This window comes from Chiloscyllium punctatum, chromosome 17 (assembly GCF_047496795.1).
Source record: "Chiloscyllium punctatum isolate Juve2018m chromosome 17, sChiPun1.3, whole genome shotgun sequence".
In the NCBI taxonomy this organism is placed as follows: Eukaryota; Metazoa; Chordata; class Chondrichthyes; order Orectolobiformes; family Hemiscylliidae; genus Chiloscyllium; species Chiloscyllium punctatum.
The window spans coordinates 92,691,764-92,710,725 of NC_092755.1; the positions used below are offsets into that span (position 1 = coordinate 92,691,764).

Sequence of the window (18,962 nt, forward strand, 5' to 3'; positions counted from 1 at the left end):
GACAATTTTTAGCATGGCTAAAGCACCCAACTGCACATTTTTGGACTGTGGGAGGAAACCAGAGCACCGGGGAAGAAACCCACACAGACAAGAGGGAGATGTGCAAACTCCATATAGTCACCCAAGGGTGGAATCGAACCCGGAGTCCCTGGTGCTGAGAGGCAGCAGTACTAATCACTGAGCTACTGCGCTGCCCCTGGTTAAATAAGAATGGGCAATAATGATCAGCATCACCAATATCCAACAAATTAACTATTTAAAAATCTGTTCTTCCCTTGTGAAATAGTTTGGAACATCTCACCCATTAATTTTGTTTTATGCTTTTAGTGTCACTGCTGCCTAACAATCTTGAACCACATTAGTATGGTTTAAAAGTGTGTTATTGTCCTGTCAGTCTTGCTATTTGATACAACATTCCTTACTCAGAAATGCCATGTAAGGATCAGACATTTTTGATAAACTGAGATATACATGTTGTGAACTGGCGTTAGAAATTACAAGATTAATCTAATGGTTTGTCAATTTTTTTAAAAAATGCAAGCATTTTGACTTTCACATAACAAGGTATGCATTAACAATTTCATTGAGATTTTGTTTGTCAAGTGCTTCCTTCTTAGAATTATAAAATGTTACAGTACAGAAGATGGACATTCAGCCCATCGTGTCTATACTGCCTCCAGAAAGAGCTATCCAGCTAATGCAATTCCCCAGCCCTATCTCCATAACCTTGTATCTGGCTCTCTTTTGAGACCTTGTATGGAATCCGCCTCCAGCCTCTCCCAGGCAGTGTATCCCAAATCCTAACAACCCTCTGAGAGAAGTTTCTCCTCAACATACTCCTGTCTCTCTTGCTGACAATTTTGAAATTGTGATTCCCAGTTACTAGTTTCTTCTCCTGGAAGATCTCCTGTTGTTGGAATATTGCTACAGAAGGACATCAGCCTGCCTTTGCATCATCCGAGTGATCATTATGAGTGAGCAGTATCATTAAAAAGGCTGTCACAGCTGACCTGAGTTGATATTCACTTACAAGCAGTTCCCTGTGGAGTGTGCTCAGATGTTGGAATATTGGTTATTTCCCTCTGCCAAATGTAATTCCCAAATTGCTGTCCAGTCTGGCATCAATTTAGTACAGATATTGAATTGAAATGTTCTGGTCTATAAGGCTTCAGCTGGTTCTTTTTCTCACCAGCCAAGAGAGTAAGATGCTTTTTAAAACATTTTTTCTGCTTCTGCTCTGCAGGTGCTCCATCATTTGAATGTCAGTGGGTATCAGCAACCCTCCATTGCTTCTCCCTCCTGCAAAGTCTCTTTCTAAATCATTCAGGAGAAACAGGACCCATCACAATTATGATGAGCCTGTTGTCATTCTAATCTCCTCACAAATACACTGTTTATCAAAGTGGAGATGGATCACATCCAAAAGGGAGAGTCATTATTGGTTTCCTTTATTAAGTCTCAGAGCATTAAGCCCAAGGGTAGCAACCCTTTGTCTCTTTAACTAATTCTTTACAGAATGGCATTTAAATCTGGGCCTTTCTGTTGGATGATGTATCCTTTGTCAACTGAACCACTTAGTGTGTATCCACTCATGCAATCCATTTTGAAATATAGTGATACAACAATTTCTGTTATCAGGTGTTAACAATGTAATTTAAGTTGATCTTCAACTCCTCTTGCATCACACATAGCAAACTCTCAGTCTTGGAACTCAAACTGTTCTCTGTTACTGAATTACTAAGCACAATGCCTGTTCAGTGGTTGATGCCAATACGAAACATTCCTTTCTTGAGTGGCTATGTTTACTTATTTGACCTTATTGTTGCTATCAATAGTTACTATCTATTAAATTGTGGATGCCAGTCTTGTGGATTGATTTAGGTGCTAGATCCCAAATTATATTTCTGGAGCCTGAATGGATTTAAAGTACAACCCTTAAAACTGGTACAAGCCTTAAAGCTGGAGGCTCATGCCAGTTCAGATACCACATCTAATAGTTGCCAAGAGTATTGGGGTTTTTAACAGTAATCTTTCAGCAACTTGTTGTGAGTAGGTACTCCCTTGAATTGCAAATTGCCACAAGTCACTGGATAATTTGCATCACTCTGTTAGCCTCTTCAGAAACAGGCAGCTCTCCTTCAACATGCCCTATGGGTTTCATGAAAATGCTGATTTCTGCATTAGCTAGGAGTTAAACCTGTAGAAGAAAGTTAAGGACTGGTGCTTTTTAAGTTAGAGTCCTGCAATGTCAATCAACCTCTCCTTCCCAAGAAGAAAACAATTTAAACTGTGGAGTCTCGTTCTTCATTGCCTTTAATGAAATTCTCAAAATGGAAAAACTGAATTGTTTTTCTGACACTTCCCAATTTTATTTTATTTCTTCATCTATGCTTCCCTTTTCTCTGTTTAATTCTTGTTCTGGATTTGATTTGACTCGAGCTGAACCTGTTTTCTTCTTTGACTTTTTTGCTTCAGTCTTAATCCTTAAGTTTAATGAATAAAAGAGACAGAATATTGGTCCTGTCATTTACCAAGGACCCTGATGTAGCCTTCCTGAAGAAGGGCTTATGCCCGAAACGTCGATTCCCCTGCTCCTTGGATGCTGCCTGACCTGCTGCGCTTTTCCAGCAACACATTTTTCAGCTCTGATCTCCAGCATCTGCAGTCCTCACTTTCTCCTCCCTGATGTAGTTGTTGTCCCTGCCATGCTGCTAACAACTCTCACTTCCAGAAGGTTGCTTTGTAAACATTCGTGAGGTGAAGGTTGAGGGCAAAGACCAGCTCACAGACCACATCACAGCAAAGTCTAGGTGATTATCTTCTGCTTTGTACTGTCCAATCCACCAATGCTAGTTGACGTTCATTTGAACTATGAAATTCAATTTGATCCCACACAGTGATGTTCCAAAACCTCAACTGTTTTGCTGTCAATAAATCCTCCTTTGCTTCTTGGCCTATAACTTTAGGACTGTACACTCTCAAAAAAAAAGCAAACCAACTTCTTAAGTAGCTCTCCTGCTTTGTCCAGATGATACATGCCTGATGGTACTGAGTGGTATTTCATGTTTCAGATGTGATATCCTGGTGTGTAATTGCGTGCTCTGGTTGTGTTTTGGTTCCCAGTTATTTGAAGTAATCACTTTAGACTTGGAAAGATGTGAGTTCTTTGTCTGTACATAAGAGGTGTGTCTGCCTGGACAGAACACTGCTTAGACCATCAATGTGTTACCCAAAAACTGATACTCCAGTGCTGCCATGAATGTGCTCACACTAGATCACATACAGTTAGTTCCTGGCTGTTTACAACAATATAATAACTGTAGATATAATAGATCTTATCCTGCTTCATAGTGGTTAGGTAAGTTTAGTGTACTTAGTTCTGGGAGAGAGTGATCAGCCTGGATTACCAATCCCTTTTTCTGCTCAGTGCCATGAGAAAGGTTTGTACTAGTTGTTAGGTGAGGTCAGAATTAAGCTTATTTGTAATGGTCTTCACTCAAATAGTTAGAATTTCTGACTCTGCCATGCCTCAGCCAGAATCAAGAATTCATCTCACAAAGTGCTGCAAATATTTAATACAACTGGCAGGATCTGTTGAGTGAGAAACACAGTCAATGTTCTAGGTCAATGGCCCTTCAAGAGTGATCTCCCAGGGGCTATTGCACATACAGCGCTCCAAAGAGAGGCAAGTTTGCACTATCACACAGCACACTGATCCTCTAAATGTCCTTTAACATATATCCTGTTGTCCAGCAATTGGCTGAAAAGGCTTTTTAAAACAAGAAACAAGACAGAAAAAACCCCACACACTCTCCGCCCCTTCACAAAGACAATGATGTTTTTGTTGGTGGATTATGATTGTTGAAAGGGTTTGCCAATGACAGCAAGTTCATGTTTTAATTGGCTCCCTGGAAGAGGTTGCTTTTCAGTCAGACAGAAGAATGTACAGAATGGGCAGTCTGCTGGAATTTATTGTGTATCTGAACATTGGAAAGTTGAATCTATAAGAAGCACAAGTTTGAGGTTTAGTTTATGTTCAATGTTCAAAGTGATTCGTGGACAGAACATAAGTAGGGGATACAGTGTTCACTCTAGAGTTTCAGATGTAGGTACAGGGACTTAAAGGAATGTTTTGCATGGGTCTTGCTGGTGTTCTTGTTCTGTTATTTTAATTTTTTTCTGCCCACTACAGTTCAAGATGAAGTTACGTAAGACAGTGTCCCTTGTATTACTCGGCCATTCAGCCCCATATGCCCCACTTACCATTTAGATCAACATGGTAAAAACAAGGACTGTAGATGCTGGAAACCAGAGTCTAGATTAGTGTGGTGCTGGAAAAGCACAGCAGGTCAGGCAGCATCCAAGGAGCAGGAAAATCGACGTTTCAGGCAAAAGCCCTTCATCAGGAATAAGATACCTGATGAAGGGCTTTTGCCCAAAACGTCGATTTTCCTGCTCCTCGGATGCTGCCTGTGACCTGCTGTGCTTTTCCAGCACCACTCTAATCTAGACTACCATTTAGATCTGTCAGTATTTTAACAGCATCTCCCTCACTTGGTTTTGAAACCTTAACAACTTTGTCTAACAAAAACTTATCAGTCTCAGTGTCGAAGTTTCAAATAGCCCTACCTCCATAGATTTTTGGGAAGATTTCCTGGACGTTGTGTGAGAAGATATGCTTTGTATCACCTCTGAGCAGCTAAGCTCCAAAGTTAAGGTTATGGCCCTATTCTGGATTCCCCTACTAAAGGGAGTAGGAGCTGAGTCCACACAACCTACCCTAATAATTTAACCCCTTTTAGTTCTGGTGTAAAGCCACTCTGCTCCCCACTTAAGACCAAAAAACTATTCCTTTCCTTCCTGAGGAATAGTACGTGAAACTGAATGATGTACTCCAGGTGCAATTTAATAGGAGCTGACTTTTGAAAGGTTTGTGAATAAGACCATCAATCCAAGAACCCTGGAACCAGAAATGATGTCCAACTGAGCTGATCAAATCCCACTCAATGTAACTGGCAGGCAACGTAATTGTAATAAATTTGCAAGCTGTGGAAAAATGTTACATGATCAAACCTGCAGGAATACAACCTGGCAACCAGCCTGTCAGCATTATCCATCCTTCACTTGTAGGTCTAGATAATGGCAGTACTCGAGGACACCTATGGAGCCATCCCTTGGTAATACTGGGCTATTCCGTGGGAGGAAGATTTGGTGGGGGGAGGGAAACGCAGAAGAAGCAAAAAATGGCAGTGGCATCACCTGGTCTCATCTATATATTTTGATTATTGAATGGTGACCACCAGTCCATTATCCCATGGTAAAATTAATTCGCTGCAGAAATGGAGTCGTCACTCTAGCTGAGGTGGGCCTGCAGAAAACGTGGCTATTTTGATCAGTGCACAACTAGCGTATGTGGCCTGGGCAGTAGGTTCATACTGCACACCGGGAGCAGTAACAGTTATTCAATTTTGATTTTAGTTAAAAATCACACAACACCAGGTTATAGTCCAACAGGTTTATTTGGAAGCACACTAGCTTTCGGAGCGACGCTCCTTCATCAGGTGATAGTGGAGGGCTCGATCGTAACATAGAATTTATAGCAAAAATTTGCAGTGTGATGTAACTGAAATTATACATTGAAGAATTGATTGTCTGTTAAGCCTTTCATCTGTTAGAATACAGTGATAGTTTCACTTCTTTCATGTGTAAATCACAAAACCCTTTTTTTAAAAGTTGCATTCTCGGATTAGCTGTTAACAATGGTGATAGCTAGACAATATGCTGAAGGTGTTAGCCCCCTGTGTTCTCTGTGTATGACCTGATGTTTAGATTGATTTGAATCTAAAAAGTGAGATAACAGAGTTCTACATAAATGTATGCAGTTTTTGAGCAAAGTACAAAGTACCTCTGCAAGTACAAAAAAATTCACCACACAAAATATATGTGTGCATGTGGGTCTTTGTCTGTGTGTGTGTGTGTGTGTGTGTGTGTGTGTGTGTCTGTCTGGGGTGGGGGTTGTGTGTGAGAGAAAGTGTGTGTGTGTGTGTGTGTGTGTAGTGAGTGCAGAGTGTCTTAAGTCTGTGAGTGTGTCTACAAGGGTGTGTGTGTGTGTGTGTGTGTGTAGTGCAATGGTGATCACCTGTAATGTGACATGAACCCAAGGTCCCGGTTGAGGCCCTCCCTAAGGGTACCGAACTTAGCTATCAGCCTCTGTTCGGCCACTTTCCTCTGCTGCCTGTCCTGAAGTCCACCTTGGAGGATGGTCACCCGAAGGTCCGAGGCTGAATGTCCTGGACCACTGAAGTGCTCCTCAACTGGGAGGGAACCCTTCTCTCTGTTGATTGTTGTGCGGTGCCCATTCATCCGTTGTCGTAGCCTTTGCTCAGTTTCCCCAATGTACCATGCCTCCGGGCATCCTTGCCTGCAACGTATAAGATAGACGACGTTGGCTGAGTCTCATGAGTACCTGCCAGAGGGTTTTGTGATTTACACATGAAAGAAGTGAAACTATCGCTGTATTCTAACAGATGAAAGGCTTAACAGACAATCAATTCTTCAATGTATAATTTCAGTTAGATCACTGCAAATTTTTGCCATAAATTCTGTGTTACAATCGAGCCCTCCACAATCACCTGATGAAGGAGTGTCGCTCCAAAAGCTAGTGTGCTTCCAATTAAACCTATTGGACTCTAACCTGGTGTTGTGTGATTTTTAACTTTGTACACCCCAGTCCAACACTGGCATCTCTCAATCAATTTTGATTGGTGGCTTGGCTGCTTGTCAGTTCGTATTTCACTGTTACCACCTTGTAAGTTCCCCTCCAAGCCAAGCACCAATCTAATTTGAAACTGTTCACAAACACACAGAATGCTGGAGAAACTTAGCAGCTCTGGTTGCATCCATGGAGAGAGAAAATTAGTGATAACGTTACAAGTCTGGTGTGACTCTCTTTCAGAGCACTTAAAGCTGGGTCAAAATCCTGAAGTGTCCTTCCCCCGCTGTACTGTGGAAGCCCTTGCACCCTCATCGACTCGGGTTTTATCACCCACCTCCTCAAGAGCAATTAGGGAACAGCTACTTCGCTGGCAAATCTGATACAGTACTCAATAAAAGAACAATGACAAAATTCATTGGGCACCTTTTATTTTATTTATAAAGGACACTTTGTGTTTGATGGTAATAGGGGTGGCAGGGTGTTGTGGAGGGTGGAGGGGGGGGGGCAGCACCCTTCCGGGCACAGACAACTGGGAGGGATGCAGCACCTCCTTATTTGGACACCCGGAAGCTGATGAGAAGGAAGTCCGCGATTGGTTCCCCGGGGGCTGTCAATCGGAGGGAGGGCGGGACTCGAGTCGGCGCAGGCGCGCTCAGTCAAGGCGTTGCTTCCGGTGGCGGTGAGCGGTGAGGACAGGGTGCGCTCGGAGCCGGTTACAGAGTGAGCCACGTACTGGGGACTGAGAGAAAAAATATATAAACTCGAGGTAAGTAGGAGCGACAACTGGGAGGAGAGAGTTAAAATGATACCCCCCCCCCCCTCTGGCCCGGACAGGGTGTGGAGGGAGGAGCTGGTGATAGTTATGATTGTCTGGGTCTGTGGTTGGCGCCTGGTAGTTGGCATAGTTACTGAGGGGACCAGGGGAGCGATGCAGAGACAATGAATGAGCGGCTCAGCTGAGGCTTCCCTTCAGTTACCCATCTTGGGCATGTTGTCCCCTTCCTGCTGTTTGCAGCGTGTGTTTGTTTTGGCGAGGATGGGCAGGTGAATGATCAAGACGGCTGTGCACGTTGAGAGGGAGTAATGCGAGCAGTTTGGCGTGGCCGGTCGAGTTGTGTTCGGCATCAGGGCGTGCAGTGATTAAAACCCGAATTTAAGACTTCTTCCTGTTGAAGATTGAGGAGGCAGCACTTTTACAAGATCTGCATTCACGGCTATCTAAGTTTGGTGTTAATATGCAGTTTGGATATTTCTTTTAACGAATTGTGACTTGATGTCGAGAAGCACAGGTTTTCTCTGGCAAACATAACTTTGTGCAAGTCATCTTTAACGAAATGTTTGTTTTTATTTTGATAAGTTATGGATATAAGTTATGGTGTTAATGCCCAAGTTCACTTTTTGTGCGTTTTGTATCATTGATCTATGGCTTTGGGGAATGGCCAAACATAGTCATAGTTTGCTTGTGTTGTCAGGGGGTGATTGCTAATCTTTTATATGATAAAACCTGGTTAACCTAAAACCTATACACTAAGTATAGGTACATAGATAGGTACATGGATGGGTGCTTAATCTAGGATAGAAGTTCGGCACAACATCGTGGGCCGAAGGGCCTGTTCTGTGCTGTATTGTTCTATGTTCTATGTTCTATGTTCTAAGTATAATTGAAATGAACAAATCTGGAGGATGGTGATGAGTAGCTGTTCTTCGCCCTAGGTTGAAACGTTGGAACAGTTTAAGTAACTGCAGTGGTGTGCTTCTTAATTTGCAAGAATCTGATTGTAGTTGGTCATTATTCCTATTGTGAAATTGGCAACCAATATGTTTGAGTTTCTAAGGGGGCAAATAACATGGTCTGTTGTGCTGTATTTCAACTTCTGTGGTTTTCAAGCCTCTTTGTGCTAAATGCTGAGATCAACAGATCAGACCAATTTATCTCCAAAATACTGTAAAATAAATATAGGATTGTTTAGTGTTCAGGATGTATGATAGCTGGTCTGATTTTTTTTTCCTCTCCATCAGTTCTCCTGATTATTTGAGTAAGTGATATTTTGGCTGGCTGAATTGCTAATAAAAAATTCCAAAAGGGCTTATATTCTTTAGAGTTCAAAGCACGTTACAGGAATTAAAGCTGTAATAAATAGAAGGTGATGGGATGGAGTGAGTTTTTCAGGAGCCCAGATGATACCGCAAACATCTTGAGGTATGCCTTTGCAGAAATCTCTGAAGGAGGTGGGAGGTGATGGCCTGGTGGTATTATCACTGGGCTCTTGCTCCAGAGACCCAGGTAATGTTCTGGGTACCTGGGTTTGAATCCTGCAATGGCAGATGGTGAAATTTGAATTCAATAAAAATCTGGAGTTAGGAGTCTAATGATGACCATGAATCGACTTATCAGGAAAAGTCTACCTGATTCTCTAATACCCTTTAGGGAAGGAAACTGCCCTCTTTACCTGGTCTGGCTAACATGTGATGCCAGACCCACAGCGATATTGACTCTCTTAACTCTCCCTGGGCAATTATTAGATTAGATGGTATGTACACATTAAAGTGATTTGATTTTTAAAAATTACTCTATTTAAATACTATGAAATCCAATTGATGTGAATTTTTCTCATTAATAAAGCTATTTTCATTTGCTGTAGGTTAGAGGGGGGGTTGAGAAAAAAAATTGGTTTAGAATTACTGAGCTTCAGCAAAAGCTGAATTAATATTATATGGTCATTTAATACTGGTGCTTTAGTGGTCTTGTTTTAAACCTCTTCCTTGGACCTCTTGCAGTGTCTACAGTGAAGGGTCCTGACTGTCCCATTTTATTTGCCAAATTTCTTCTGCATTTTAAACCTAATCGCCACTGTTGATTTGAAAATTCTTGCCTTCATTTTCAGTCCTTTATGTCCTTCCTTTCTGGACTTAAGAAATTCTGTCTAACCTTGCAACCCAACAGTACGGTTATGCTGTTTCAGTCTTGTCTATTTTGCCACTAATAAACCAAATGATGTAGAGCTCAGAACATTGTGCTGCTCGCTGCATCTGCATTCTCTCCTGAAACCTACTGCTTTACCTATCTGTGCCACAAATTGCTTGTAAATCTGTTTGTAATTTCAGCTACCCGCTTTCTTTGTATATGTCCCACTTCCTTCTCTCTTGGGAAGCTCCTTGGGACATTTCATTTGAATTGAAGGTGCCCATTTAACTGTTTATTTACCTGACAATCTTTTTCAGAAAAGAAACTCAACTTAACTAAAGCCTCAAATATAAAATACTCAGTTAAGTAGCTTTAAGTTGGAAAATAGAAATGAATATTTTTCATTGTTTCCCTTTCTAAAAGGCATTATTCAGCATTTGCCAAATGTCTGTACTATTCTGAGCTGCTAAGAATGTCCAGTGTTTCCATTAGCCCCCTTTTCTTCACTAAGCAGCAGCTCAACTGAAAAGCCTAAAGAACTCTGCAGTCATGTTGACATGGACAAAACTGCTGCATATTAGCATAAGAATTGTCTTTTTCTGTTGTCCTTTTAAAAGTGGCTTTAATTTACCAGTTAAATCACTGACTCATAGGACAGAATGAGCTTCGTTGTTAGACTGCAGAAATGACTAAGTATTTTAATTTAGTAAAGCATTACAACTATCCTTATTCACTGTAGCGAAGGATAAATTATAACTGATTTCTGAGTTTTAATTTGTGTTTCTTGCTGTAGTCTGTGCAGTGTGATTTTAAATTTAGTTTTGAACTACATGGAATAACAATTACATGGTTGCTTTCTTTAAAGTCTGATTCCCAATATTCATTTTTTAAAAAAATTAAAGCATTCTAATATTTGAAGTCCTTGCATTTTTGAGGGGTAGTGGCTTCGAAGCGGTGCTGCTCAATGTATAACCAGTTTGATGTTGTCTTTGATTGTAGCTTTAACATGTGGTTTCCTAAGCTGTTAAGGAAGTTATGTCAGGAAAAAGTGAAGTTCAAAAGCATAACTAAAATTCCCATACAGCATATTTTTTGCTGTACAGTCAAAAACTGCTTACTTTATGTAATAGGGTGAAATACCATAACCTCAGAAAGCTGACGTAATTTTAAATATAACTTTGCTTTACTTGGTGAATTGAATCTCTAGTCAATTGGGGAAATGTGACTGAGGATGGACAGACAGTCCATCTTTCTTGAAAGCTTGCAATGACATGGCAAATTTCCTTATTTCAGAATGACCTGAGAACTTTACAAGTATTGAAATACTTTTGCCATATAACATCTAAAATGTGTGACATTGCCATTGTCCTAGCAGATCATACAGTTGCTCTCTCATTGAAGAGAGTTGAATCTCGGTCACCACACCACAGGCAAGGGGTGAAGTTGGTGTGGGAATTGAACTGTGCTTCTAGCATCACTCTGCATTGCAAACCAACTGTCCATCCAGCTGAGCTGTTTGGGTATCATTTATTGCCTATCCTTAATTGTTCTTGTGATGGTGGTATTAAGCTGCTGTCTTGATCTATTGTCCATTCTGGGCTCTGTAAGCCCAAAGTGCTTTCACTGAGCTAAGAGCAACTTCAGCGATGGAATTTTGAGGGGCTCTGTCAAACAATAAATACACTTTTCACTGCAAATTAAAGTAGGAAACATCCCAGACCACTTCACAGGCATAATAGTGATGTTAGGACAGATGACCCAAAACATGACTGGAGTAAATTTGAATGACTGTCTTAATATAGGTGAGTGGTTTAGGGAGGGAATTCCAGAGCTTAACCAACTGAAGGCTCAACTGCCAGTGCTGGCATGGGATTTGAGTATGTCTGAAGGCACTGCTGACTTTGATCTAGAGGAATTCAGTTCTAAAAGGCATACAATTTTAGTAGAAACTGAAAACTGCAGTAAACTGATGATTAGGAGAGAGCTAAAGGGAAAAATTTAAAATTAACTAAGTGCTGAAAATACTCTGGGCAGGTGGTATAAGGAAAAGGTGGATTTTAATATTTTCAATCAATTCCCAATTCATCAAACCTGGATGAGTTTGAGATTTAACAGCTTCTAAGTGGAACAGAGTGTAGGAGGCTGAGATCAGAATGGGGTGGAGACAGGATTAAAATGGCAAGCAACTGGAAGCTCAGGCTCATACTTGCTGATTGGAAGGACATCTTCAGAAAAGCAGTCATAGAGATGTACGGCATGGAACCAAACTCTTCGGTCCAACTCATCCGTGCTGACCAGATAGCCGAACCTAATCTAGTCCCATTTGGCCCATATCTCTCTCAACCCTTCCTATTCATATACCCATCCAGATGCCTTTTAAATGCTGTAATTGTATGAGTCTTCACTTTTTCTGGCAGCTCATTCCTTACATGCACCCTCTCTACATGAAAAAGTTGTCCCTTAGGGACCTTTTGTATCTTTCCCTTCCCACCCTAAACCTCTAGTTTTGGACTCTTCACCACTGCAGGGGAAATACCTTGTCTATTTATCCTATCCATGCCCCTCATGATTTCATAAACCTCTATAAGGTCACCCCACAGCTTCCTACGCTCCAGGGAAAACAGCCTCAGCCTTTCCCTATAGCTGAAATCCTCCAACCCTGGCAACATCATTGTAAATCTTTTCTGAACCCTTCCAAGTTTCATAGCATGTTTCTGATAGGAAGGAGACCAGAATTGCACGCAATATTCCAAATGTGGCCTAACAATGTCCTGTGTCGCCACAATGTGACCTCCCAACTCCTATATGCCCGAGCAACTTTTTTTTTGTTGTACTGGATCATTAATACCATGAGTATCTTACCTCAGGCTGGCTAGAGAAGGGAATATGCATTTTCTTTAACTGAAGTATTTTGTTCTCAGTGAACACTCAAAGCACTGCCAAAATGAGAGATTAAAAATTTTGGCACTGATCCCACCCATTTTTTTTCCAAAGAAGGCTTAAAATATGGACATTTGACATAACTTGTATTCTGCATTTGCTCTGAGTGATTTGTCTTGCCTTCAGCAAGTCTAGATTTGCTTTGGAGCGCAGTCTTTTGGAGATACTCAAAGCAGGGAAAAACCTATTGAAGTGACAAGATTAGGCCCTCGTTCTGAGTTTGAATGTTTACAGGCCCTTACTGCAACTGCAGTTACTAGTTGTGCTGCAGCTGTCACAATGAAACTGGTGTCTGTCGCTCCTACCTTGTTTTTCTAATTCAGTTTGTAAGTTGCCGAAGCACTTTGGGCGAGAAGCATGCTTGAAGTCGTTTTTTTTGGGGTGGGGGGGGGATTGGTTGGGGATAACATGACTTGAAAGCATTTTCTTCAGTATTGCTGCTGGTGACTTAATTGCTTTCGGGATAAGTGATTCAGTGATATAAACACGTGGTGCAACTGCTTCTTTGGGAGCTTTGTAGCGCATGGGCAGAGAATGCATTATCTAATACAAAATTGACATTCAGCCTCTCCCATTGCTCATAAATACTTCATTCTTCTCATTTGCTCTTCTCATTCTTATTGTTTTTTATTTTAATTTAAAATTTTTAAATTATATTTGGTGTAAAAGAAATATAAAAGTATAAGATTAGGGACACAAGTGGGTCACTGGACCCTGACAGCCCCCTCTGCCATTCCGTAAAATCATATTGACCTATTTATGTTTGAATTCCACGTTACCATCTCCTCGAAACAACCTTCTATTTCCTTGGTTAAGACCTACCTCCGTCTTAACTTTCCAATGCCCTGCATTCACTGCCTTCTGTGGCAGCACAGAGTTCCAAAGTGTTTCAGTCCTCAATCTCTCTTCATCTCAGTCCTAAAAGTATGATCTGTAATTATAAAACAGTTGTAAGAGGAAATTGCATTTCTGCATCCACCTTATCAAGATCATTCAGGATTTTATATGCTTCAATTAGGGCACCCCTTTCTCTTACCTCCAGTGGAAACAATTCCAGTTTGTCTAACCTTTTCTAATAAGACAACCCATTCACTTCAAGTATAAATCTAATAACCCCCATGGAACGGCCTCCAATACGTATGCGTCATTCCTTAAATAAGAAGTCCAAAGTCTGAGCAGTTGCTTTAAAATGAGCAGGGATGGAAAGGATGAAAATTGAAGTTGTGTTTCAAATGAAAGTGAAAACAGTGGTTTTCACTGGAGAAGTCTTAATGGTGGGAGGGTAGTAACTGGTATATCATGGAGGAGTGATGAACAGCAATCCTGAGTCCAAAGAGTGATTGGTGGGGGTACCAGTGTAGAGTGGTCTTTTTTTTAAATCTTAAAAAGAATCAATTGTTTAAAAACAATAGGCCAAGAAGCAGGAAGACTAGCTAAAATTTGGGAATTGGGCCAGCTAGTACAACTTATTAAAGGTGGACAAACATGTTCAGTATACTGGATATCATAGGCTTATCTCAGTGATAGTGTTTGTGACAGGCAATTTTAGGTTCAGGTTCAAGCTTTGACCTCTAAATGCAGGCTACATTAAGTCGTCATTGGACAAGCATTTTGTTCTTAGTGTAGGTTAGATGGGCTTCAGATTGTTATGACAGGTTGGCACAACATCGAGGGCCGAAGGGCTTGAACTGCGCTGTAATGTTCTATGCTACTACTTGAGTGGATTACTGCGATGTGATACTTCGCATTGTTCAGATTAAACCAAGGCCCCACCTATCCTCTGGGGTGTCTTAAAGGTCCGACATTATTATTTGAAGTCGTGTAGGGTGTCGCATGGGAGCAGGGAGTGGGTGGGGGGACAGTGGCGTGTTGCACGAGAGCAGGGGTGGGGGCAGTGGAGTGTTGCGCGGGGGGTGGGGGCGTGTTGGGCGGGGTGGGTGTCTTGCACGGGGGTGGGGGCAGGGGTGTTGGGCGGGGGTGGGGGCAGGAGCATGTTGCGAGGGGTCGTGTGGGGTGGGGGCAGGTGTGTTGCGTGGGAGCAGGGGTGTGGGCGTGGGTGGGGGCAGGAGCATGTTGCGAGGGGTCGTGTTGCGGTGATGGAGGCAGGGGTGTGGTTGCAGGGGAGTGGGGGTGGCAGCAGGGGTGTGTTGCGCAGGGGCGTGTTGCAGGGGTCATGTTGCACGGTAGCGGGACGGGGGCGTGTTTCACGGGCGGGGGAGTGTGTTGCATGGGAGCAGGGGGCGGTGTTGGCGGCAGGGGCGTGTTGCACAGGGGCCGGAGACGGGGCTCGTGCGCTGCTGCTAGTCTCCTGAATGGGGAGCAGACTTTAAAAGGAGGAGAAGCATTTGATCGATTAACTGAATAATTGATTATTCGAACGAAATAGTGCCTGCCCATCAAGTTCAGGTAATCGAGGTTCCCCTGTAGATGGAATAAATGCAGAATGGGTGTTCCTGATGACCACAGTCTCCAGAATAAGTAGCCACTTTAAAGATATGTAGTAAACCATTTTGGACTGAAATGAGTGTGATCAACTTAAAACGAAATCTCTAAAAGAGACATCTGGGTAATGTAGGTGGATAGACTTAACATTCCTTGTGCTACTTCTCACCCTTTTTTGTGTTTGGATGTTTGTGTTATAAATACACCCAATTTTATATGGACCTATTAGCTTGCTCCTGTCAGACTTTGATCAGCTACACACCCTTTAACATTTTATGCTGGTTGTAGGTGTAAACGGCTGCTGGTTTAGATTGGTGTAACAATGTGAAGACTCATAGCCATGATATCCAAAAGCAATAAACAAAATACCTGTCCAATAGATCAGGCCATACACAATGGGCAGGAAGTTCTTCTCACATCCTTATTTAGCCAGTAGCAGTTAACTCGGGTTCGCTGGCTACCTACCCTATTGTTTTTCATGGCACAACACCGGTATTGAGTGTCTCCCCAGTTTGCCCTAGCTAGCTCTTCCAACTTCGCTTTCTATTTTGCTTATGGTTTTTCCTGAAACAATGATATACACCTGTTATTGCATGCCAGTTATGGTAGTTTTAACTTTTACCAGGGTGTGTGACTTGGTGTGTTCAGTTTTTTTTCGCTTTATGGTGGAGGTTGATTGCAGAAGGCAGGAGGACAGTTTTGTTTTTCCAGAGTCCTCATTTTATTTCAGTGCAATGAGCTGGTGTTTTTCCACAGTCCCCACCCTAGTGAAGTCGCAGTCATTAAGCTTGTGAATTAGTTGAGGTTAGTAGTTGCTCACTAAGGGAGTATTGGGTGAACTGGAATAGTGTGATGGCTAATTAACTTGAGAGAAATAAAATCTTATGTTCTTAAAGATGCTAATGTGTTGATATCTTTCCTTGAGTAGTGACCACCATATATATCCTCTTTTTATGTGACATTGAATTATAGTGGGCTTTTTACCACACTGGTGAAGAGATCTCCATTGTATATGGTTCTGTTCTCTGCCTTTGTTTTCATTTTGGACATTGGCAAAATGATTTTTGTGAGAATTAGATTAGATTACTTAGTGTGGAAACAGGCCCTTCAGCCCAACAAGTCCACACCGACCCTCCGAAGAGTAACCCACCCAGACCCATTCCCCTACATTTACCCCTTCACCTAACACTACGGGCAATTTAGCATGGCCAGTTCACCTAACCGGCACATTTTTGGACTGTGGGAGGAAACCGGAGCACCCGGAGGGAACCCACACAGACACGGGAAGAATATGCAAACTCCACACAGACAGTTGCCTGAGTCGGGAATTGAACCCAGGTCTCTGGTGCTGTGAGGCAGCAGTGCTAACCACTGTGCCACCGTGCCGCCCATAAATTCTAGAGGGTCATTGGGTAGCAATTGACAATAGAAAAACTTGACTTTTTTCATTACTCCACTGGTAATGATGAGGGGTTAGCACTGAGTCTGAACTGCTAATTAGCTGCATATCAAATCTGGGACGTTTCCTCGTGACTTTGGTGTTATGTTGTCTTGTTGAAGTTTTCATAATTGCAATTGGAATGAATCATCCTGCTAGAAAAGTGGACTTTGTTGCAGTTGACTCACCAGCACAGTCAGGAAGTAGTAAATAAATTATCCATTAGTTTCTGACTGCATCCTGTACTAAGTTTGGCTGTTGGAAAGTTCTTCAGACTTGGGGCAAATTTGCATGCTTATGCACTAATGTGGTCATTTTGGTTTGATATAACACCTCCATTGCAGATTTCGGGCCCAGAAATAGGGACTACATGCGCCACAAGAGCCCTCCCAAAGCTATCTTCCGCACGTTGGGATCCCAGCTCACCTAGCAGGTGGTTTTCAGCAGGGTATGCTGTGCTTCTATTTTTCTCACTTTATCATTTCGCCCTCCCTGCCCCATGTGAATTATTGATGAACCTGAATATCTTTTATAATAAAATACATCCAGTTCAATTCATTAGAAATTCCATTCCTTAACCTTCTCGTCCTGCAAAGTGCTTATTTGACACTTGTCTATCATTACGTTATGCCATTCTGTTTTCATCAAAAGTTGTAAACCCCATAACCTGTCAATTGCTGAGATGCTCCACATCTATCACCATCTGCTGCTGACCCTGTTTCTTGACTTTGCCAGAATAGCTTTGGTATTTCCGTTAACGTGGTGCAACAAGCTCTGACGTGTTCACCAAACATTGTCTTTATGGAGCTTAGGGAGTTGACACATTGATCATTGATTTTGCATGCTAGTGGAAATTGACCACACACCTGAAGGATAGTATGAAGACAAGCGATCAATTGAATGCTAAGGATAAGCTGTTGTGTGCTTCTGAGATGACCTTATACGTGTGGAGGAAATGGCATTACAGGAGATAGACTGACCAAGTGAACTTCAATGCTGTGCTGACAAGTAACAAATGTAGCAAGTGGGGAGGAGAAATGGGCAGTGCACATTTCATGAAATGTGTTGAATGGTTATGGATAGAGCTGGAAAACACCTAGGCCTCATCTGCATTCAACATGATCAGTTAATGCAGACTATAAATTAACAAATGCAGTAGATGGTTAAACTGCATTAGCAGGGCTGCACAATCAGTGTTGTGGTATTCAAACTATCTAGTGCACTGATTACCCTGCCCCACATATATAGGGTTCAGTTTAAAGTCAGTGAAACTCCAGCAAAACTGAAGACAGTGCAGAGGAAGTCCATGAAACTGACCCCGAGTGCTGGGCCTGTTATGATGGAAGACTGGAGATACTTCCGTTTTTGAGCCAGGAAAAAAGAGAGATCACAGAAAAAAAGTATACATTATAGATTAGAGTAAGAAATGTCTACACTATAGTCAAGGTCTCTTGGGTATCTCCATATTTAATTGCCCCACGGTTGATGCTGTGCAACTGCCATGGCCCAATGCTCTGGAATTCCTTCCCTAAATCTTTAACTTCTCGTCCTTTTTCAGGATGAATCTTAAATCCTTGATCAAGCCTGTGCTAATATCACTTAGTGCCACATTTTATTCTTTGTACTCCTGTGGGATGCTCACTTTTAACGGTGCTATATAACTGCAAGTTGCTTAATTGAGAAAAAGCCTGAATTAATACTTTTATTATAGAATAGGGTGACGTGGGTTCAAACTAATAAAAAAAAATTTAGAATTGATCTTAAGGAATTGTTTACCATCATCAATCTATCAAATAGTGAAGGTACAATCTTCAGCAGAACTGGGCGCTGCTGTGGAAAGATGCAGGAATTTTGATTGGTTCAGTTAAGGCTGCCCAGTGGACCACCTTTACCTGCAAATGGGTTGTAATTTTTGGGAGTGAGCTGTGTAGTTAAACCCTGTAGATCTGCGTCAGATTGTACTTAAAGATGGACTCTAATGTTTAGTAATGCTAGTAGCTTCTTGAAATATTTCACCTTTTGATTAATTATTTAAAAAGAAAAGCAGTTTATTTCTATGTGCCCCATTCATTCTTCCCTAACTGCGACAGTGCTGCTAGTTCCCGGTGTGAGACTAATATGAGCTCCAACCTAAGGTCCTGAATGAGGATGCATTTACGGAGGTTTGGATAACAAAATAGGCATGAAGTATAGTGCTTCCCATCGTCTGTCTCATCAAAGACAACGCCCCTGCTCTGCCCTAGTCAGAACAATAAAAGGAAAGTGCTTTTTTCTGCAGTTGAAAAGCTTATCTGTTGCTCAAAGCAATACAAATGCATGGCTCCTGACACTGATGTATACTTTGTTTTTAGTACCTTCAGTTGCAAAGTATCAAGGCATCTTGTTTGTTGGCTTGGTCATACTTTTAACAAGCAAAATTGTGGTCTTGTGTGTACAGGAATAACATTATGCATATTTGCACCAAATCTTCCTGCACTCAGTGTTAGTAATTGCTGAATGTCAGACAGATTTTATTCTGCGTC

The 18,962-nt window shown here is 41.8% G+C and overlaps 1 protein-coding gene across 3 annotated transcripts in view; it reads left to right on the top strand.

The window, feature by feature from the left end:
* coro1cb (coronin, actin binding protein, 1Cb) overlaps positions 1 to 18,962 on the top strand; it is a 172,216-nt gene that overhangs the window by 13,654 nt on the left and 139,600 nt on the right. Inside the window, exon 1 of one of the 3 annotated variants that reach the window (XM_072587936.1) lies at positions 7,348 to 7,481. The exons of 1 other annotated variant lie outside the window; for it this stretch is intronic. The gene's annotated coding sequence lies outside the window, so the exon portion shown is untranslated. Of the gene's footprint in view, positions 1 to 7,347; positions 7,482 to 18,962 lie in introns of those variants that run through there. One more of the 3 variants, XM_072587937.1, reaches the window with a different exon arrangement.